This window comes from Petaurus breviceps, unplaced genomic scaffold (genome assembly GCF_028583685.1).
Source record: "Petaurus breviceps papuanus isolate PSGF00001 unplaced genomic scaffold, PetGlider_PUasm1.0 90847, whole genome shotgun sequence".
Taxonomy (NCBI): Eukaryota; Metazoa; Chordata; class Mammalia; order Diprotodontia; family Petauridae; genus Petaurus; species Petaurus breviceps.
In genome coordinates this window covers 19,190,746-19,214,238 of record NW_027187360.1, presented here as the reverse complement: position 1 = coordinate 19,214,238, position 23,493 = coordinate 19,190,746, and positions in this window count along the sequence as shown.

The window sequence follows — 23,493 nt, the reverse complement described above, 5'->3', positions numbered from 1 at the left end:
GGATATTTCTGAGGACCTTTCTAACATTTGTAGAAACATTTTCTAGTGAAAAATAGAGCATTTCAATAGGATCTAAATCAATTTTTTTGATCAATTGCTGTAGAAACATTTATAAGTGGCAATAAATTGAGTCCTACTGAGCACAGATAGGTTTTTGAGATTGTGTAAAGTTGTTATAAATTTGCCCCCTGCCCCATTATACTTCAGTGGATTGGGACTCCTTGGCAGGGATACATATCCTCAAAAATTTCCTAGTTCAATCAATAAATGCTTATTAGGAAATCTGCCATAAAGTACACCTACTCTAAGCAAATCATGTGATTTTAGATGTATGTGAAGAATTTTCTATTTCTTATTTTTTCCCCTCTTCATAAGCTAGAAGGGTGATTAGCATAGGCCTGTCAGCTCATCTTTCTAATAGTTCCTTTTATTAAAATGATGACCAGAAAGGAATTATACTACTCTATTGTTGTTGTTCAGTCATTTCAGTCGTGTCTGACTTTCACGACCCCATTTAGGGTTTTCTTGGCAAAGATACTGGAATGGTTTGCCATTTCCTTTGCCAGTTCATTTTACAGATGAGGAAACTGGGGCAGACAGGGTTAAGTGACTTGTCCAGGGTCATACAGCTAGTAAGTGTCTGAGACCATGTTTGAACTCAGGAAGATGAGTGTTCCTGACTTTGTGCCCAGCACTCTATTAAATGTGCCACCTAGAGGCCTCACACTACTTTATAACTCCCTGGATTTCAAGTAGAAGACAATAATTCCTATGACAAATTTATTGATTAAATTTGACAACATAGAGAATGAATACAAAATTACAGATTGACATTTCCCTCTGTTCCCCATCGCCCCCCAAAAGAAAATGAACCAAGATCTCTTGTCTTCAATGCCTAGAACATGTTCTTATGTTGATATGAATTTTAATCAAACATAAGGAACACAAGCATTTGTTCAATGAGGACACTTGTAAAAGTCAAGAAGAAGACTTAAGTCAGAGATGTTCTGCTCATTTTAAGCTGACCTGGTTGCCTTCACCACTAAATTTCGTTCTTGAACTCTACAGTTGTTAATCTGACCTAGTAAATAGATACCTGAGGAATTGCCATGGTGACTCCAGAATGACAAAAACCAACATGAGATTGTATCTGCTTGGCAGGGGCTTGACCAGGAGTTATTCCAACGAGGGATGAAATTGGGATTTAAATAATCATTGTAGTTCTGAGAACTGTCAGAAATAGAATTTTTATCAAAGGGAATAGGTGGTAAAAAAATGAAATAAAAAAGATTTGTAGAGATCTTTGGTACCCTTGAATCTGTCTCTAAAATACCTTGAAAGGCAGCATAGTACTGCAGGAAAGGCATTTAATCTGAAGTCAGAGGACTTGAGTTCAAATACCACTTTTATTACTTTACTACCTATGTGATCTTGGACAAATCATCTAACCTCTATGCCCCTTAGTTTCTGCATCTATAAAATTCAGAAGTTGAACAAAATTACACCTAAGGTTCCTTCTAAATTAAGCATATTATGTACTTATAATGATATGGTAATGGTATAGTATTAGTAATAACTACTATTTCAATGTGAAACAAAAGCTATGCTTATGTGCCTTGTTGTTCATCCTTTATTCTTGAAGAGGACTGATGACATCAGGAGGGGGATGTGTTGACTTTCAAGTAAATTGGATTTAAGTGAGGCAGAGCTGTGCAAAGTCATTAGCCTTCAAGGCTACTAGCCATGACCTCACCTTATGTGCCTATGATGATATACTAAGAAAATAACTACTATTTCAATGAATGTAGAAGCATGCATTACCAACTGACCCTGCTGAAAAGGACACATTTTCCTCCCCCCAGCACTCAAAGTTTCAGACATATGAAGTGAAACATATTCAAAGGACAGTGACCTGGATGCTGAGGGTACTTGAGACCATGTCATAGGAAGAATACTTAATGGATCTGGTGTTATTTAATGGAGAAGAGAATATTCAGCAGGGGAGATAGTGATTACTAGCTGACTTCAAGCATTTGAAGAGCTGTTGAGTTGAGAAGAAATTAGATTTGCTCTGCTGGGCCCTAGAGGGCAGAACTAGGATCAATGGGGAGGAATTACAGAGAGGCGGATTTTAGTTAGACATAGTAGGAAATATCCTAATAATTATAACTAATTATAGCTAACAGGAAGTTTAATGGGCTGTACCAGGAAGTGCTAACTATCTCATAATCAAATAGAGGCTGTGTGGCAGTTATTTGAGAAGAGATTCCTATTCAGATATAGGTTGGTCTAGAGTATCTCTGAGATGTCTTATGGCTTTAAGACTTTATGAACATCTTATGATCTCTCCTGCATCTCTCTTCCCAAAAGCTATTTATCATTCATCCATCTATCTTCTATCATCTATCTATCCATTCATTCATCCATCCATCCCACCTTCCTTCCCTCCCTAGGGACTTTTATGTTGGCTACAATCCTTTCCATAGGTCAGTCCACACCCCAGAATGTCTTTTGTTCTTCTATTGAATGAATTCTTCATTCTTTTAAACACTTTCAGGAAAGTTTCTGATTAACACAATACAAATGATCATTAACCTCCTCACAAAATCACTGCAATTTTCCTTCATCAGTATGTTTGAGTGTCATTATCTCATCCAATGTATTTATGCCTAACTGCATCCTATTATTCATCTATGTTTCCTTTTTCTTTCAGGAAATAACAAAAGCGATGGAAGCAAAGGGTGCATTTTCTTATACTGTAGTCTTATAAAGCCCAGAACCAGTACATGCACCTAGTAGGGTCTCAAAAACCAAAAAGCTTAAAAACATGCGATAATGGTGATAAAACAAACAAAAAAAGCAATAAAAGGGTGAACCTTTGGAGAATTTGGAAGGAAGTATCTGGCTCATAAATAAACTGGCAGAGGACTTGAATATCACCATACAGTCTGGAGTTTTAATATTCCAGCAGCTGGCAACCTCAAATTCAGTTTTTCTGCCCATTAACCTCTTATGAGTGGGAGGATTCAGCCTAGACACAAAGCAACTAAAGGAAAAGACCCTTTCTTTCTCCTTAGCTGCCAAGAAGTGCAAAATATTACCTATAAGGCATGGAATTTCCATGAAAGTGTTGTGCATCATGATGTCCCAATGGAGTCTTTCTAGGATCTTGGCATTTTCAATGAATGACAACAGAAGTGGTGAACTAAAGATTTATGATGAATGGGAAGAGTTTGGTTGAAGAAGAAATTGCTTCCAAAAGTATGATTCATATTGCCTGTGTACCTGTCTCTTCAATAAGTACTTGATGTTCTCATTATCTGGTTTTGGTTGAAGAATTCCCTAATTAGGGCCTTATTAACTCTTACTTAGACTACTACAATAGCCTCCAAAATGTCCTCCCTGCTTCCAGCCTCTGCCTTTTCTAAGCCATCTTTCTTTTGGCTTGGCATTTAAAGATCTCCACAATCTGTCTCCCAGAAACCCCCAAACACCATATTACCCTTCATATACTCTAAACTCTAGTCAAACTTGGTCTTTCCCCAAGCTCAACATGTCATGTTCTTCCACTAACCTTGGAAGAGTCTGTTTCCTATATCTGGAAAGAAGTCCTTATTTACCTCTACTTCTTAGAATCCCTAGTTTGCTTCAAGGCTCATTTTTCAGGTGCCTCTTCCTTCAGGAGACCTTTCCATTTCCCTCCTAGCTTTGATGCTGAAATTCCTCTCTCTTTAATTCAATTCAATTCAAATTGATTCAATCTATTAAGCATTTATTAAGCACATACTATGTGCCATACTCTGTCCTAAGTACTAGGAATACAAAAAGACAATCTCTGCCCTCAACAAGCTTACAGTCTAATGGGGGAAGGCAACACACAAAAGGAAATTGGAAAGCAGAAATGGTAAGGGAAAGGGATGGAGAGGATGCCAGGCTGTACCCAGCAACAGGATATCTTGTTTTATGGCATTCAGACCAAGCAGAGATGTAGCTAGAAAGTGGTGTGAGTCCCAACATCTAGGTTATACCCCCATAAAGGAAAACATTGAGTGGAGTTTAGTGTTCTACCCTCCCTGCCCTCCAATCAGAGGGGAGAGGAAGCTGAGGGAATTGGAAAAGAGTTGAATATATCCAAGGCTGAATTAAACAGCAGAATGAGATTTCTGGTGATCAATTTATCCTAAGAGGAATTCATTTGTGGGTAAGTACTAGTGAATTTTTACTTTTATATCTCTTCTCCCTTTTATAGTATCTGACACATTTTCTTCTTGTTCTGTCCCTTTAGTCATGTCTGACTTGTTGTGACCCCTTTTGGGGTTTTCTTGACAAAGATACTGGAGTGGTTTGCCATTTCCTTCTGCAAATCATAGATGAGGAAAATGAAGCAAACAGGATTAAGTGACTTGTCCAGAGTGAGAGTTTGTAAGTGTCTGAGGCCAGATTTGAATTCTGGTCTTCCTAACTCCAGACCCAGTGCTCTATCCACTGAGCCACTCAGATGCCCACCTGATACTTATTAGGCACTTAATAAAGGTTTACTGAATTAGAAATGCATCACTGAAGAGCTTTAGAGAGGGAAAACCCATTACCTCCTGAGGCAGCTCATTCCACTTTTGGATCACTCTTAATTGTTAGAAAGATTTTTCTTACATCAAGCCCAAGTTTTCCTTTTACCACGTTCAACATATTGCTACTAGCTCTGCTCTCTGGAGCTAAGCAGAACAAGTTCTCCAGGGTTCTTAATGAACGCCAACAGTGTTTTCAACAAAGGTTCCTTGCACCCTTGCCAACTGTCTTTCTCCTCCCACCCCCATCCTCTTCTAGGCTTTCATGCTTACAGCTACCTAACATGATGTCATATTTAACTGAGACAATGAAGATAGCAGAAGACAGAAAAGAGTTGCATAAGCCTACAGGAGGGAGTCAAGTGTGTTCATAGGGATGCTTGGTCAGGCATGGTTTCTATTAGACATCCTGTGTGATCCCTTCTAAATGAGGTTGCATGTTTCTAACAAATCTACCAATTCTTTGCTTTTCTCTTCTGTTTTTTTCCTCAGTCCTCTAGTCAACAGCCATATTATTCTTTCCCTGGATTCCTATAGTATTGTCCGTATCCCTCACTAACTTAGAAATGGAAGGGGTGTTTGAGTTGCTCTAGTTCCTTCATTTTTAGATAAGAAAAATAGACTGAAGCTACTTCAGGACAAGGACCATGTTTTATTTTTCCTTGTTTCTCTTTACCTTACTTGGGACCTTCTATATAGTGGATGTTTGATGGATACTTGTTGACTGAATTAGCAACAACAAAAAGCCCATCTTAAGTATCATATGCTAAACCACTATGCCTTAGAAACTGCAGTAGCTCTAAAAAAGCCTGATCTATTCTGGCAGCATAGTATAACCAAAAGAGAAAAAAGAAAGAAACAGAACATAGCAAGAGATAGGAAGAATAAATAGGAAGATGATTCAAGGGATTTGTTTCTCATTCACTAGAAATACTTTTGGCGTAGACATCCTTTCCCTTTATTCATTCTGTTTCATAAATGTAGAATATAGTAGCTTCACACGCATTGAGGAATAACTTTTATCCAGTGTTGGTTTTAATAGAACACTTAGAGCCTATACTCCATGATCAGGCTGAGAGCCACCCAGTTCTACTGTGATTTCCTGTACCTCAAACAGGAACTTTCAGAGTCATAGTGAGATTAAGACTTGGGTAACTTGGATCACAAGCTCACCATTTGAATCTAACATTTCCCCTCTCCTTAATTAACAGATGACTATATCTATGGAATCATTCTAACTTCATCCAATGAAAAAAAGGCAAAAGTTAAGTAACATAGTATTTTAAATTTAACTTTCTTTTCCCCCCCTCCTCTCTCAGTAATAGAACAAAACTGGTTATCATGGGACAATTGTTTTAAGAAACGGGAAGAGACATCTTTTTTTTTCTCACTCACAATCAATAAATACTTAATTGTTAATATAAAAGGATTAACTTAATAAACAATAGAAATAAACACACAAAGGGATAAAATCTTACCAAAACCTCCCATCATTTAAGAAGGCAGAACCAGATAATTAACAAACAAAAATAAGCAAATAAGTTTTTCTTGAATCCCTTGTCAGACATTGATGAAATTCTATTTTCTTTGCCTCCCTCCTTTTCTTTCTTTCTTTTAAAATACAGTTGTACTTTGTGTATATATAGTTCTGGTTCTGATGATGCCACCCTGAATCATGTCATATAAGTCTGTACATATTTTTTTAAATATTTCATACTTAATTTTTGAAGTACTATATTATTCTACGACATCAGTATATCATAATTCATGTAGCTGTTTTCCAGCAGTTGGGCACAGAATTTTTAATAATTTTTCTTCTTGATGATTAGAGTAGTTATGAATAATTTTATACATAAATGTTAATTTTTATGATTTTTTTCAGATAGAGTCCTAGCAATAGAATTGTTGGGTCAAAAGGTATGATCAATTGTATAACTCTCATTCTTGTCATAGTGCTCTCCAAAATTTCTATATCATTCTGAAGTTTTGCCAATAGTATAACAGAATATCAATTTTCCTAAAGCCCCACCAGCAATGGGCTCCCTTTTAAAAATATTTAATCAATATATGCTTCTTGAGCATTTAGCATTTTATGACACCATGGACATGCATAGTCTTTGCTTCCCTCTAAATACAAGTGATCTCATCCTTCTCTAAAATATAAAAAGTACGTTCTATTTGTATCTCTCTCATGAATTTACTTTGTATTCTAAGTACTTATGTCCATCTTATGTAGGCTAAAAGCTTTTAAAGGGTGGGACAATATCTAATATATCTTTATAATTCCCTGAACACTCAACACTGGCATCTGTATAATGTAGGTGTTCAATGAATACTTGTTGAATTGAATCAAGTGGGGGAGATATTACACATATCTAAAAACATATTAGCAGTATAGCTGTTAATGATATCTTAAGTGCCAGGCAAGGAATAAAACAGGGAGACGTGTTTGCCAAAGGTGTTTGCCACCATCATGGAAGAGATCCAGAAGAGAATACAAGCTGAAAAGAGATTTCCCATAAATTACGAGGTCCACCAGATGCTCCTATTTGCAGATGACATTGTATTGGTTTTTATCAAGCTCTGAAACATTGAAGAGCCTCTTGTAAGAGATCTGTAACCACTCAAAAATGTTTGCCTTAATCATCCAACATGGGGAAAAATAGAGAGAAGATCATATATTGCTCAGATTATGACATGCAGTTAAATGTTAGTACAGTGTCTGGCACACAGTAAATGCTTAATAAATGTTTTTTTGACTGAACAGACAATCAATTGAGCTTGCTTGTAGATACACATGCAAATATATATGTGAGCACACACATACACATATCTGCATTCCAGCCATCCTGACCTACAAGCTGTTCCCCAAACTATACATGCCATTTCCTGCCACTGTCATTTGCCAGGGCTGTTCCCTATACCAGGAAATTGTCTCCTCACAAATATATTACCTTCATATATGTATACATATAGACATACCTATAAACATATTTATGTTTCTATACACACATATATACACATGCAGAGATAGAAATAAATATAAGCAGATGTAGCTGCAAATAGAAATCTACATCCATTCATCTCTCTCTCTCTCTCTCTCTCTCTCTCTCTCTCAGAGTTCCTAGGAAGCAGAGTTCTTTGTAAGATAGGGATGACATGGAAAATGTGGGATTTCAGCTGGGTCTTGAGGAGTCCTATTTGAATCTTAAATAAAATTTAGATAGGATTTTTTTTATTTGTATAATGAAACAACTACAGAATATATTATATATACACACATATACTCCAGATATAAATGTAAAGAAAGATAGATATATAATACATAATTATATGTTTATATTATATATATGTTATACACACACACACATATATATATATATATATACAAATATATATGTATACACATGAAAGAGCAAGGGGAGGACAGGGGAAGGATAGGCTAGGGGAAGGAAAAGGAGAGAAGCAGACAGAGAGAGAGAAGGGAAAGGATAAAGAGAGGGAAGAGAAAGTGAGGAGCGGGGTTTGGCGAGCTAAAGCCAGATCTGGAGACAAGTGTGCATATTCAGGGTTGAATCATGATAATCCCTGAAGAAATAAAAATGAAAGTTACACAAATGCAACAAAGAGGCATCCAGCAGACACCAGCAGGTTGAAACAGACAAAAAAAATGAGTCATAAGAAGAAAGCCAGAGGGACTTTGAAGACCTCAAGAAAAATAAGTTATCATGTAAATATATGAGTGAAGATGCATGTGACAAGAGTGAGTGAGAAGTGAACTCTGAGTGTTCCACTGGAATTCTGGAGCTATCAGAAGGGGAGCATGGCTACCAACACACTGTATAGACCTCTCGTGTGGACTGATGGGAGGACATAACTAAGAGCTGCACAGGACCAGCAGGCATGAGTAGGTTGTGTACTGCAGCATTGGAGGGGAAAATCTAAATCAATGAGACAATGAACTGATGTAAATATCTGACTATATTGTGTCAACTGAGGAATGTACAACACTGTAGGAGTTCCTAGGGAGGATAGTCCTATGTTAGATAACAATGATATGGAAAATGTGGGACTTCAGCCAAGTCTTAAAGGTTGAATAAAATTTACAGAGCTTCATTAGTTTTTTTTTTTTAATCTATACAATGAAACGACTGGACTAGATGATCTTAAAGGTCCTTCCCAGCACTAAATCCTAGGATTAAATTAATCTATTGCTAAATTAAATTGATTTCCTTCTGGGAAAAGATTTTTAATAATGAAACCTTCTTGCCTTTGATGTAAGCTAAGTCCTGTGGGGAGAAAAAAAATAAAAAAGGTTTTTTTAATGCTCCAGATGCAATAGCTGATCATGTAACTATAAACTACAATTTTAATTTTTTTTTTGCCTCATCAAGTGCTTACTGACTAGAAGGTACTACCTGTGATAAATGCTACCTGTCAAGGCTTCCCTTTGATCATGCTTTAGGGGGAGAAAAAATTTCCAAATCATTTGCTTGGGAATTTAAAAACCATAAGTGGGTTTGTTTGCCTGAAATGAAGCACTACCCTATTTTACATTGTCAAATCTATTTTCAAATAAAGTTCCTCTTTGTACTTGAAACAGTTCCTAAAAATGTCACTATGGCTTATTTAGTAGAATGAAAATGAAATCAGTGATTAAACTATCACATGACTCAGCAAGTTCACACTTCTCTATCCACTAGCTGTGGAAAGGACATATCTAGGTGATAGGGATATCCCTCTGAATTAAGGTGTCATCTTAATACTAGTTTCTTCATAACACTGAAATCCCCTTAACAGGTAGTAACAATAAGCATTTACATAGTGCATTATGATTTGTGAAGCACTTTACAAATATTATCGTATTTGGCCATCACAACAACCCTGGGAGGTAGGGGCTATTATCCCTTCTTTGCAAATGAGGAAACTGAGGCTGACAAAGGTTAAGTGACTCGCCCATAGTCATGAGTAAAATTAGTTAAAAGAAAGGTTCCTGGTCTTCTGTACCTCCCATTCCCTTTTTAAAATAACCATATACATGAATATCCATTTTCTAATCTATTCCACTCCACAAACATATATTAAGTGCTTATCATGTACCAGGCACCACAATTTAACAACAAAAGGAAAAAAAAACCCAGTTACACCCTTCAGGTGCATATAACCTAATAAGGGTAGACAATCTGAACACACAAAGTTACATTCGAGATAAAAAGGTAAGTTAGGTCACTAGTATTTGGGAAGGTTAAGGAAAGACTTCATGCAGAAACCTTGACCTCATCATAAGAAGACCTTGAAATGAGCTCTGAAGAAAACTTTGGATTCTAGGAAGTGGTATAGTTGAGGTATAAAGGCAAGTCAATGCAGAGGTAGAACATGTGGTGTGAGCTGGACTGTAGTGTCTGTGAAGTGAAGTAGTATGGAAACCTGCAAAGGAGAATGGGGCAGGTTGTAAAGGGCTTTCAGTGCCAAACAGAGGTATTTATATTCAATTCTAAAGAGCCACTGGAGTTTATTGAGTAGAGGACTGAGACTATTACAAATGAGATTTAGGAAAATCACTTTGACAACTATGCAGGAGGATGGTTGGAGTGGGAAGAGACTAAGGCAGGAATACCAATTAGAAGGTTATCATAGCAGTGGAGGGAAGTGACGCCTAGGGCCTGAAGTAAGGGTGGTGTGGCTACATGAGCAGAAAAAAGCAGATGGGTATGAGAGATGTTGTGGATTCAGAAGATAAGAAGATTTGGCAACTGACTGGCTATGTGGAATAGGTGAGAGTGAAGAATTGAGTGTAATCCCTGGTGGCAGATATAAATGATGAGAAGGATGATGATACCCTCAAGAGGAACAAGAAAGTTAATAAGAAAAGGGGAAATGAATTATTCTCTGGTCATGGAGATGCTTTGGGGATCTCACCTGCTTCAAAATGTCTGATAGGCTATTTGTGATACATACCTGCAGTACAGAAAAAAGATAAAGGCTAGCTATGCAGATACAAGGATCATCAGCATGGAGGTGAGAATGAAATTCATGGGAGCTGATGAGGTCATTAAGAAAGAAAGTATAGAGAATAGGAACCAGAACTTACCCTTGGGGAATACCTACAGCTAGAAAGTATGATGATCTAACAAAGGAAAATGAGGAGCAGTGAGACAGGAAAGAGGAAAATAAGAGAGAGCAATGGCATAAAAAGCAGAGGTGAGAAAGTATATAAAAAGAGGTGAGGTCAACACTGTTAAAAGCTACAGAGAAGTCAAGAAATACAGAGACAGACAAAAGGACATTAGAACAGAAAACCTTTGGTACTCCCTGTCATTCCTCTCCCTAAAATTATCTTGTGTTTATTTTGTTCAAACTTACCTGAACATATAAGTTTTCTCCTAATAGAATGTAAGCTCCTTGAAGGCCGGGGTTGTTTCATTTTTATCTTTGTATCCCTAGGGCCTCCCACATAGCTGGTACATGGGCATATAATAGGTGTTCAAACTGTGCATGTTAAATTGAACTGAGTTGTCAAATTCTGTCTTACACACTTATTGTGTGATACTGGGCAAGTCACTTATCCTCTTTGGGCCTATGGTTCCTAATATAAAATGAAAGAATTAGATTCAGTGGCCTCCAAGGTCCCTTCCAGCAGTAAATCTATGATCCTATGATAACAGAAATAAAAAGAGGGAGATAGGCAGATTAGGTTGACAGGGTAACTTCTTGGGCCAACAAGAGAATGTTCGACTTGTTTCCCTTAATCTCAGAGACTATACTTTGATAAGTTAATTTTTGCTTGGACTGGTGAAAGAGGAACAGGGAGAGATACACATGTCTATGTAACACAATCAGCAAAATCTATGGTACAAGGACTCCTAACAAAGCCAGTGAGTAACTTCACTGAACTTCCTGGATGATAAAACAATTTTCAGCAGGAGAAAATAAAGTTGTTTTTTTGTATTTGCCTGAAAAGCTTCAATTTGGTTTTACTGCTTAGGTAACAAATTAACCACCCTTAGTTTATGCCCCAAAGTATGCTGAAGCTCTGTTTGTGTGTCTGATTTTACCTGTGCTGATATTTCCAAGGTGATTTAAAAACAAAAATGAAAAGCAAATATTGCCACAATTCTAGTTCTGATAGCATTGTTTTGAAAACGGCAGACTGAGTGGAAACTCTAGCTACTGACTTTAATTTTCCTTATTATTTGCATGCAGATCTCATGTTAATATTAATGGAAATTGTATACATAATATAAAGGAAAAATAAAACCTAATTTCTTTGATCTTTGTACTGGGTCATAGATTTAGTTCTATGTCTCTCTTATTTTTGATTGAATAAATGTTAAGTGCCTACTACCTATGCAGAGCCATTGAAATTCTTCTTGCAGTACGGAGGTAAACCTGTGACCATGTTACTATGCCAGAGGAATATAAGTCCTGGTAGGTCATGTTAAACTGGAAAGCCTTGGCATTTACAGATGAATTCAGTTTGGAGAAGCTGATAAGGAATTGAAAGACAGCAAACAGAATAAAAAGACAGACATTTCCTGCCCTTAAGGAGTTTCCATTCTAATGTTATAAGGAAACAAAAAATAATGTGGATTATTGAAAAGAAACCTAAAAGCCTGGGAGTTGGGATAGAGGGAATAAAGTACTATGACAGCAATGAAATTCATGAGATTTGCTATTTTACATTTGCAAATGCTTCTGGACTCTATTAAAAGCTTAGGTAACTTTCACTAACATGCCTTGTACCTTAGCCAAGCAGATGTTGGGAAGGCGAGGACACAACACCGAGGAACACGCAGCAGGGCAGCCAACTGCCAGTGAATTAATGAACAGTTTGTAGAACTCCAGGAGCTTCACAAAAATTCTGATTCTTTTAGGAAATGCTGGCAAGCCCCTTTGTTTCTTGGCAGGAAATGTACTAACTTAGCAGCGCAGACTCTGCTGGTCTATTTCCACTGGGGGAATCAAATCAAAAGCAAACAAAAACCACCACCTGATGTTGCTGGATTAACTAATTTCTATATTCAGTATATGTTTAAATCTCCAAGGTCTACCCTCCCTTTCAATAAGAGAATTGTTTGTAGGGATCAGGAAGAGGAGGCTTAGAATTTCAATACTCTACCATTTGGAATGGTAGTCACCATATGTCAGTTACTATATAAGCAATATTCCAGGATGATCTACAGAGTTGCAAATGCATGCATGGATGGATGGATGGATGGATAGACTGATGAATAATAGATAGAATGAACACATATTTATTATTCACTTATAATGTGCCAGGCATTGTGCTAAATACAGGTGACATGTACGATTACAGAATCATAGATTTAAACCTGAAAGGTACCAGAGGCCATCTAGTTAAACTTTTTCATTCGACAAATGAAGAAACTGAGGTCCAGAGGTTAAGTGGCTTGCTCAAGTAAGTGGCAGAACTAACATTTGAAGGGAGGCCTTCTGCCTCTGAAATAGCACTCTTGAGAATTGTAGAGGCTAAAAATATGATAGTGTTGAGGAAAGGGTTAGAAGAAATCAAGATGATAAATTCTTCATTAATTTATAAGGGAGTACCTACGAAGCCTTGAGTGAAAGCACTAAAGTTAAGCTTCCACTAAACGCCCTCTTTATTCATCTTTCTGAGACACAATACTAACTTGCATGAATCATTTGTCAGACTCAGGGTGGCATTTTGAATGTTTTAAATGATTACTTCTGTTGACCATGTCACTCCCTACTCAATAAACTTCAATGACTCCCTATCACCTCTATGATCAAATAGAACATACTCTGTCATCCAAAGTCCTTTACAACTTGCTCCTTTGCTATCTTTCCAGTCTTTTTATACTTCACATCCTCCTTCCATCCCTATCCTGCCATAAATTGTTCTATTCAGTGACATTTGCTTCCTTACACAAGACACTCCATCTCCTGCCTCAGGGTATCTTCACTGTCTGTCCCCCCATGCCTGAAATTCTCTCCTTCTCCACCTTTTGGTTTCCTTAGTTTCTTCAAGTCCCAGTCATAAATCCCACTTTATACAGGAAGTCTTTCCCAATTCCCCTTAATTATAGTGCCTTCCCTCTGTTGATTACCTTTATTTCATCCTGTATATGGTTTGTTTGTACGTGGTTCATATGTGGTCTCCCTCTTTAGACTGTGAATTTCTTGAAATCAAGCACTGTGTTTCTGCTTTTATTTGTAGCCCCAGTACTTAGCACAGTGCCTGGCATATAGTAGACTGTAAATAAATGTTTATTGACTGACTGACTAACATGCCACATGACAGTCACTAAGCCTAAGTCAGGCTATTTTAATAAATATGGTGATAAAGTTTTTATACTAATTTGGAAGATAAAAAATAATCATGAAGAGCCCTAAAATGTTACCTATCCTGTAGACATTATCTATATAGCATTTATATATCTGCAGACTAGAACAGAGAGGTAGAGTGCCACAATGTATACAGTGCCAGTCTCAGAGTCAGGATACCCTTGGTTCAAGTACTGCTTCTGGCACATACTGGTTATATCTCTGGGCAATTAATTTAAACTTGCTGCTTTAGGCAATGCTCAAAGACTATAAGTTGTGGAGAATGTTTCAACCTTCATTGGCAGAGGGAGTTTCCTGACTTGAGAATCTTCTGTATCAATGAAATCACAGACCCTGTCCTTATGCCCATAGTGGACTCTATCAGACACTTCACAAAGCTTCTAATACAGAGATTCTGGGAGGGTGGATCATTGCAAAAGACCCATTTGATTAAATATGACTCAGCATGCTAAATAAACAATTATACCTTTTGTAGACTTAATAAATATGTTTTACACACACATTTTTAAAAATCTATAAATTGATTAATAGAAACTTATTTAAAAGTGTTACTGAATTCATCATCACTTTTTGTCACATATTTTCTCAGTCTATGGTTATTAATAGTAAGACTATTATCAAGATGGAATCTTCAAAAAACATAGGAAACATTAATCTAGTATTGAGATAGAAAATATGGATCATGACAGTTGGAGAATTGATCATTGATGTAATTCAATTCATTACGTTCTTATTAATCCTCTCTTATATGGGAAAAACTGTACTAGGCACTGGGAGTACACAAAGAGAAATGAAACAATTCCTACCTATGATCACTCAGCTAGCATTAATTAAATACCTACTATGTGCCAAGCATGGGGCTAAGAGCCAGGGATACAGAAAAAAGGAATAAATAATAGGAAAGAAGGGTGCAACATACAAATAAATATGTGAATAAGAGATAATTTAAGAAGGAAGAAAAGACCATTAACCAATAGAGGACTCAGGATATGCTTCCCATAAGAGGTGGCACATAGGGTTGGGAAGGAAAGGATGTGTTCCATTCATGTAGGTCAAGAAGGATGAGAACTGAGAAAAATCAACAAATTATCTACGGATAGATTGTTGATAAAAATAGAAGTTTCAGCTAGATGCTAGAGTTTAAAGTCAGATTGCAAGGGTTTGAGAAGTGAGTGGGAAATTAGGAAGTCATGTAGAAGGGATAAGTATAGAGAACTTTCTCTAAGAGTTTAGCTATGAAAGGGAAAGGTAGGGTCAGGCCAAGGTTTTTGAAGCAAAAGAAAGACCTGGGGATATTTGTAGGCTACAGAGAAGTAAGGTAATAAGTAAAGAAGATGAGAATGAAGATTGGAGTGTAAGTATGATTTGGGGGGAAGAGAGAATAAGTTCCTGAAATCATTGATGGGAAAGGGATGAGAGCAAAGGCATAAATAGAGAAAGTGCCCTTGGTAAGAAGGGTGCCATGTTCATCATAGGTAAAGAAGGTTGTGTTTTTGGGAAGAGAAAAGGTTTGGAACAGTTGCTATGGGGAAATGCTAGCAACAGTCAATCAAGGAAGCATAAAATGATTTCTGTGCTGTAATTAAAGCCCAATTGAGATTAAATAATATAAATTTGTATTGGACCCAGTGAGCATGGTAATGTGACACTCAATTCAGGAACAGAGAAAAAGAGAAGGCAGAAGGGGACAGGAGATATTGATGGAGGACAGAAGAAAGGTTGAGGTTTGACAAGGCATGAGCAACAATGGGAAAATGAGGGCAAAGGATCCAAAGGTAGAAGTTGGTGTAAGGTGTATATAGTCAATAATACAAGGGAAAGGAGGAAAACAAGGTCTCAGTCTGGGAAAAAAGGAACATTAATTTACTAGGAATAGGATCTACAAATTCTAGAAAACAAAATGAAGCCATACTCAAAAATTTGCTAAACTGTGCATACCCTGGAATATAGTAATAGCTGTACTAGGCCTATGTTCCAAAGAGATTAAAGAAAGATAAAAAAGACCCACACATTAAAAAATATTTATAGTGACTCTTTTTAGTGAAGAACTGGAAACTATGGGTATGCCTATCAAATAGGTAGTGAATGAACAAATTATATGAATGATAAAAAAGACAATTAAGGAGAAAGCTAGGAAGACTTGCCTGAAGTGAAGCAGCATGAAATGAGCAGAAATGAGAGGATAATTTATATAACAACAACAACAAAACGTAGAGACAGATGACTTTGAAACATTTAAGAACTCTGACCAATCCAATGACCAAACAGGAACCAAAGAACCAGTGAAGAAGTATGTCGCCCACTTCTTTAAAGAGTTGTGATGAATTCAAGATGCAAAATGAGGGAATATATTTTTGACAATGTAGACAATGTAGAAATTTAGTTTGCTTGGCTAGGTCTATTTGTTACAGGATTTTTCCCCAAATAGGGAGTAATTTGGAGGAAAATAAACTAAAATGCTTATTTATGGCATTGGGAGGGAAGTGATGGACTGATTAAACAAGGAATGGTGGAGAGACTAGAAGTCTCAATGATGATGAAGAATAGACCGAGATGAGAATGAGAAAGGGAAGGACTAGAATTTATGATTAGAGAAAGGAATTTCTAGAGTTCTAGAAGTCCCTAACTTGTAAATCATCTGTTGGCCCTTTCTTCCTACTCTTCCTTATGTAGCTTATATTGTTTTTTTTTCCTCAGAAGAGTTTGAAGATTACCCCTCTTCAGGCTTGGTGCTAGTTATCAGGAAATTGAATCTTGGGTTATATATAATTTAAAAAGTCTTGAAGATATTGTTGAGTAGTCACATGATGGTTGTATCTAAGAGAAAGAAAAGTTTTCAGTTCTAGAGTTGTAACGAGAATATATTTTCTTTTGGGGGTCATTTCATTTTTAAGTTGTTCTTACAAATTCAGAATTTTATAAGATGAAAAATCTGAACCTTAAGGTTAACATATTTTTTTCTGTTAATGATTTAGCCTATAGCTTACATGCCCATAAAAACACATACGTATATATGGTGTATTTTTACCCAGCACATAAAATCACACAAGCATCTTCTACAGAAGAAAATATTATATCAAATTCAGATGAAATGAATCTCTGCCAGAGCTGAATGAGACAGTAACTCTCTATTCATTTTAATAAACTATATTCTTTATAAAAAAAAACAACACAACACTGGGTTTCTTAAAGACTAGCCAAGAAACATTCAACATTTGTTCTGATACATATTTCCACTGAATGCATTTTCCCAAAGAAATGCTAATGCGAATGAATGTGTTAGCAGATAATATCTACTTTCAGGAAATAAGTATATACATACATTGCCAGAAATAAAAAAAAAAAGTCCTTCTAACAAATTCCATGAATCCGTAAATTTGACAGTTGAAGCGAATACAATTCTTTCTGGATTGGAACAGTCCAGGGCATTCTAATGCTCATCTGCAGGTGAGCCAGGAATATAATGTATTATCTGAGCAGCCACAGAAGCAAGATAATCTCACATCCATGACAACAATTTTTCATTCCATTGATTGTTTTCTGAACCTCAGTGTGTCTTTCATGTTGCAATTCCAATATCAGGCAACTTCCCTGGTTTAATGTATGTCTAATGACTCTGATATTAGATTTTATATTACCCTCTGAGGATCAAATACGATTTTATTTGAAGTCCTTCTATTACTTAAACAACTGATGGACTTACATGAGATAGGGTGAAGAAATAGGAAGCCCAATTCTTTGGATACTATCAGAGAATTGTTTTTAAAGAGGAGGAGGGGTAATTGCTTGGGGAAAAATGAGAAGTCAAGAATAGGTCAACCAAAGGTATGGTACTGAGTGAGGTCAAGGGAAGAAGATGGCCACTGCTCTAGACCCAGTCAACTCAACAGTTTCACACGAATGCATTTAACTCTAGCTGACCAGTTAAGTAACTACAACAAAATGTCATTTTCAGAGCTCTTCAAGTATGGCACAACATTTTCTCTACAAATATAGACTATACAAATATATGTGTGTGCATATTTTTTCTCTGCTCACATCCAATCTTGAGAAAGAGGAGAGGGACCTTCAAAAAATAATGAATGCCACTGGTTCCAGAAACCCCCCTCTCAGCTCTACCAATTAGAATTCACAATGGTTCAAGTGTGTTAAGGCAAGAACATTATTCTAGTTTTTCTCCTGTTTCCAAATCCTAACCATGCAACAACTGAAGCTCTCTCTCCTGTGTACAGCAGTACTTTGGGGGTTGTGCAAATGCATTCTTAACTCTCTGCTTTTTGAGGAAAGCTTTTTGGGGTTTCTATGTAAGGCTTACTCTAGTCTCCCAGTCAGTCTGCATTGCATAAATGACTAGATAGAATTCCTTTTATTTTTTTTCCTTCTCAGAACAAAAGATTTCAAACTAAAAGATTTCTTAAAAAATATACACAGTTATAAAGTTTCATGAATTGTCTAACATTCTTGTCACCTTTGGAGTAATTTAAGCTTCATTTTTATGCATCACGGAAAATCTTAACAGTTCAGAAAGAGTATTTTCTTTGATTTCAACAAAAGAGAACACTCATACTGAGCCCTGCAAAAAGCTACTTAGTTGTGAAGTGCAGTATGCAATTTGCAGGTAATTCACATCAAATTATGTCTCTCATTTGACTGTGTACTTCAGGACAAAACAACAATAACAGAAAAGCCAAATGCATGCCTTTAAAATGCCAATGCTCTTCTCCCTCTCTCACCCCCCCCCCAAGATTATTTTTTGAATATTAGGTAATTCTGATGCTTTACCTTTTGTGAGTCACAGGGAAATGACTCATCAATAAATATGACATTGTTTGTATAGGGACCAAAGATGGTCACTTAAATGGCCACAACCTCTTCTCATGGGAAAAGATACATCTGCATCTTCCTATGTAAGTGGGAGAACTCTGGTGTGCATTTTTAGTAGAGTTCATTTGTGTGGGCCGATGGAAGTAAAGTAAGAAAGAATAAAACCCCTATGAACTGTTACCTCTCATCCCCACCATACACTTCTTATGTTTAGTTTTTAGATTGTTTTTTTTTCAAATGAAGAACTACCTTCTCTCCCACTTCCTTAATGTTCCCCACTCCCACCATCGAGAAAGAAAAAACAACAAAATTCTATGTTACAAATATGGATAGTGAAGCAAAATAAATTTGGTGATTGGCCATTAAAATATATATATGCCTCAATCTGTACTCTTAGTTCATCACCTCACTATGGTGGGCAGCATGTTTTATTGTGAGTCTTCTGTAATCATGATGTTGATCACTTTCTAAGATTTTTCAAAGCTGGTTGTTTTTACTATGGTTTTCCTAGTTCTTCTCACTTTACTGTTCACCATGTCTACTCAAACTTCTCTGAAATCATCCCCTTTATCATTTCTTGAGGTAGTTGATGGTGCAATAGAACACTGCGTCTGAATTCAGGAAGAGCTGAGTTCTACCCAGCCTTAGATATATGTTAGCTGTGACTTTGGACAAGTTACTTAGCTTTTCTTTGCCTTAGTTTCGTTAACTGTAAAAAGAAGGTAATAGGATCTACTTCACAGAGTTGTTGTGAGGATTAGATGAGATAATTTTTAAAAATATCACGAGGTAATATTTTTAAAGACCTTAGCTCAGTATCTGGCTTATTATAAATGTTTATTCCCTTTCTCTTATAAAACAATGCTATTCTATCACATTCAAATATTAAAAATTGTGGAACCTTTCATTCATTATTGGGTACTCCCTTAGTTTCTTCTTCTTATTTTTTTTTGGAGGGCAATTGGGGTTAAGTAACATGCCCAAGGTTATATGGCTAGTTCCTTTGTGTGGGTATTAAGTGTCTGAGGCTGGAACCAAACTCAGGTCCTCCTGATTCCAGGGCTAGCCACTCACTGCACCACCTAGCTGCCCCTCTCCCTCAGTTTCTAATTCTTTGCCATGGAGAACAGACCTGCTATAAGTATTTTTGTGTGTATCTGTCTTTTTCTTTTTCCTTTGATCTCTTTGGGGGCATAGAACTAGCAGTGGTGTCACTGGGTCAAGGAGTATGTCATTTAATAATGTTTTTGAGTATAATTACAAATTCCTTTCCATTTCAGAATGGAATGTGCCTGTTTTCTCAAAGCCTTCCAAACATTTGTCATTTTATTTTAATTCGACCACATAATTGGTTTAAATTGCATTTCTCTAATTATTAGTGATTTAGACCATCTTTTTTTTTTCAGATGGCTACTGATAGCTTGGATTTTTTTCCTCTGAAAACTGCCCATGTATTCTTCTTAAGAGCCATAAGACAGGAGCGGCTAGGTGGTATAGTGAATAGAGCACCAGCCCTAGAGTCAGGAGGACCTGAGTTTAAATCTGGCCTCAGACACTTAACACAAAAATTAGCTGTGTGATCTTGGGCAAAGTCACTTAAACCCAACTGCCCTCTAAAAAAAAAGCAAAAAAAAAAAAGAGTCATAAGACACTGAGAAATATCTTTCCCACAGACTTATTTCTGATTTTTATCCACCACTGTCCCACCCATGGCTTTAAATAGATTACTTAATGTTTCTATTTCAGCTTTATTGTCAATAGATATTTACCTAAAACAATGGAGAGTTTTCTGATTCTAGAGTCAGAGGACCTAGGTTGAATTCCTGGTTTTTCTATTTGCTATCTATGGGACCTGGGGTAAGTCACAATCACCTTGGAATTCACTTTCTATACTTAAAAAAGGACGGAATTGGACTTAATAATCTCTAAAGTCCTTTTCTAGCTCCTAATGCTATGACTTTAATTCTCCTTCAGAGGATGAAAAAGTAGTTAACATCTTCATTACATTACAAATATCAAAGATATTTTTGTTATGTAAATATTTATAGTAATGTTTAGTAATTTGGAATCTTGAGAGGGAGCCTGAGTAACTAAAAAGTCTCAATTATAAAATGCTTTTTTTCAAAGAAAAAAGTTTCATTATGTTCAATCTATATATAAATACAATATAACAGCTAAAAACATGTCAAATATTTCTCCCTAAATGGCTTAAGGAATAGATAAGCAGAATTTTCAGTATTTATTGTATGTAAATGAACATTGCTAAAACGCTAAAAAATAATTTATTATATAGGTTAAAAGTTCCACCTATATTCTCATTTATATTAATTTGCTTAACTGTATCTTCCCCCTTCCCCATAGATTCAGTAAAGGCCCATACTAGCTCAGATTCTGACTTAATTACTACAGATTTTGAGCTAGTAAACCATGAAATTTTTACTATATAACATAATAGAGAACATGTGCCCAGGAAGAACCTGGTAAGATGCTCCTAAATGCCTCTTATATTCATATCAAGATAATTCTCTGTTAACACTTTTTCATCCCTGATTGACCAGGTTACCTCTTTGTTAAGGTATGAACTTATCTACCCTGAGGCAATCTTCTTACCCCACTGAGGATGATAATAGAATTGTGGCTAGTTCTTTATCTGAGCTTTGCCCATGACCTGACCTTTAAAGGAAGGGCTGTAAAAATATAGATGAAATAGATCTAAGGCAGATTAAGTGAAGTCATTTTTATGTACAGCAACTTCTTTGGAGAAACATCTATATAGTTCCATCACCCTCTGATTCCTTCCAAGGAAACATGTTTTGGGGAACAATACAACATCAAAAGAGGAGGAATCAACATGGCCCTAGAGATGTCAGAAAATAAAAGTGGTTCTGAGACAAAACTGAAAATACAAGTCAACAGCAATAAAACTAGAGGGGCAAGTTGATGGAGAAATTTTTAAATAAATATTAATTATTAGATCAGGTCTCCTAGACCCAGAGGATGAGCTCCTGGTTCAAATAAGAATCAGAAACATGATATGGAGGAGCAAAGCTATCTGACCTTCATTGGTACTGTGAATTATATGGATTGTACAGGACTTTCAGTAAAGAGTTAATTATTTAATCACCCTTACATATTTTCTGCTTTTGTTGTGTATCAAACTTAGAAGAGTCCTAAAAAATTGAAAGGTCCCTGGTATAAGTAGAGGTCACCAGAGGAAGCACCTGGGGTGGGAGCTCATTATAGGAGAACCACAACTCTACAGCACTCTTGATTATTTTTTCCTTATTGTGGGGCAATGGGCAGCAGCAGGGGGTGGAATGCGCTATACAGGGATCATTATAAAGCTAAAGAACTATTTAATTTTCTATAGAAATGGGACTCACTGGACACTAAGAATGGTTAGTCAGATGTAGGTCTTTGGGTTTTCTGATGGCTTAAATACAATATGAACTGTACATGATGTCTCATTAGTTTGAGTGCTTGCAAGGAAGTGGGAGAGCAAAATGCTCTTTCTCTTCCTTCCTTCCTTCCTTCCTTCCTTCCTTCCTTCCTTCCTTCCTTCCTTCCTTCCTTCCTTCCTTCCTTTCTTCCTTCCTTCCTTCCTTGGAGGCCTGGACATCAACTAAAACCTGATATTAAACCTGGTTCATGTCAAATAATTCCACAGTTTTTGACCATGAGTTATAAAAGGTCCCTAGGGATTAATGCTTGAAAATACTTTAGAGATTATTTAAGCCCCCATACCATATTTTTGACATCTGAGCATACAGAGGCCCAGAGTAACCATTAAATAATTTACCCAATATTACTTATGTAGTAAGTAGCAGAGCTGGGATTTGATCCCATATCTTTTGATCCCAAATGGAGGGCTCAGAAAACTGCACAACCTATTGACTAATATCAACTAGTAGAGCTCCAATGACTTTACCTTATCCATCTCCAAGCAGACCCCTGCCTCTACCCTACCCTTCACCACGGTTCATGAGTCTTCCCAGTAGGCAGAGCCAACAACTGTCACCTATCATCCTAATACTTGTACTTTTGACACTCTTTTGCTTTCAGTGAGTATAACACTTTGAGGAAGTCAAGAGTAGCTCTTTCTTAGGAAAATATTGGAAACCTTTGATAAGAGACATAATAAATCAGATCAAGAAAATGAGAGCCTTAATAGAATTTCACTTTCCTTTTTGGAAATGTTACTAAATAGCATTATCAGTTCCCTTGATCTGACATTTTAAAGATTTTCTTTGTGGTCTGACTTCAGTCAATTATAGACCATCACTCCTGACATAATAATGGCAAATATTAATGGAATGTTAAAAAGACAGGCTGTACCGAACAGCCTCTTAATGTACGTATTTTAAGGAGATAACCGTATTTGGACAACCTGGAATTAGGCCTAAATTCTCCAGCTCCCTGGCCAGTCGTTACCCATTTCAGATGGCAGAATGGCATAATTTCCTTCTTTATTGGAGCTATAATGTTCTTGAAGAGGAGTCAATGTCAGCATCGTGTACTTTGGTTTCCTTATGTCTACACTTAGTGGAAGCAGTATCTAGACTTGTTTAGCCTTAGTCTGCAAATGGACCACTCCCTAGCATTCAATGTTGCTGTCTCTTTGATGGAACACACCCCTTGTTACTAGCCTGGCATGGTTTATCTTACTTCTACCACAGGAACTGAGAACACAATGTTACCTGCAGCGGAAAGGATTTTAAGTCAGAAGTACTGAGTGTAAATTCTGACTCTGCAAGTTATGTGACCTTGGGCCAGTTAC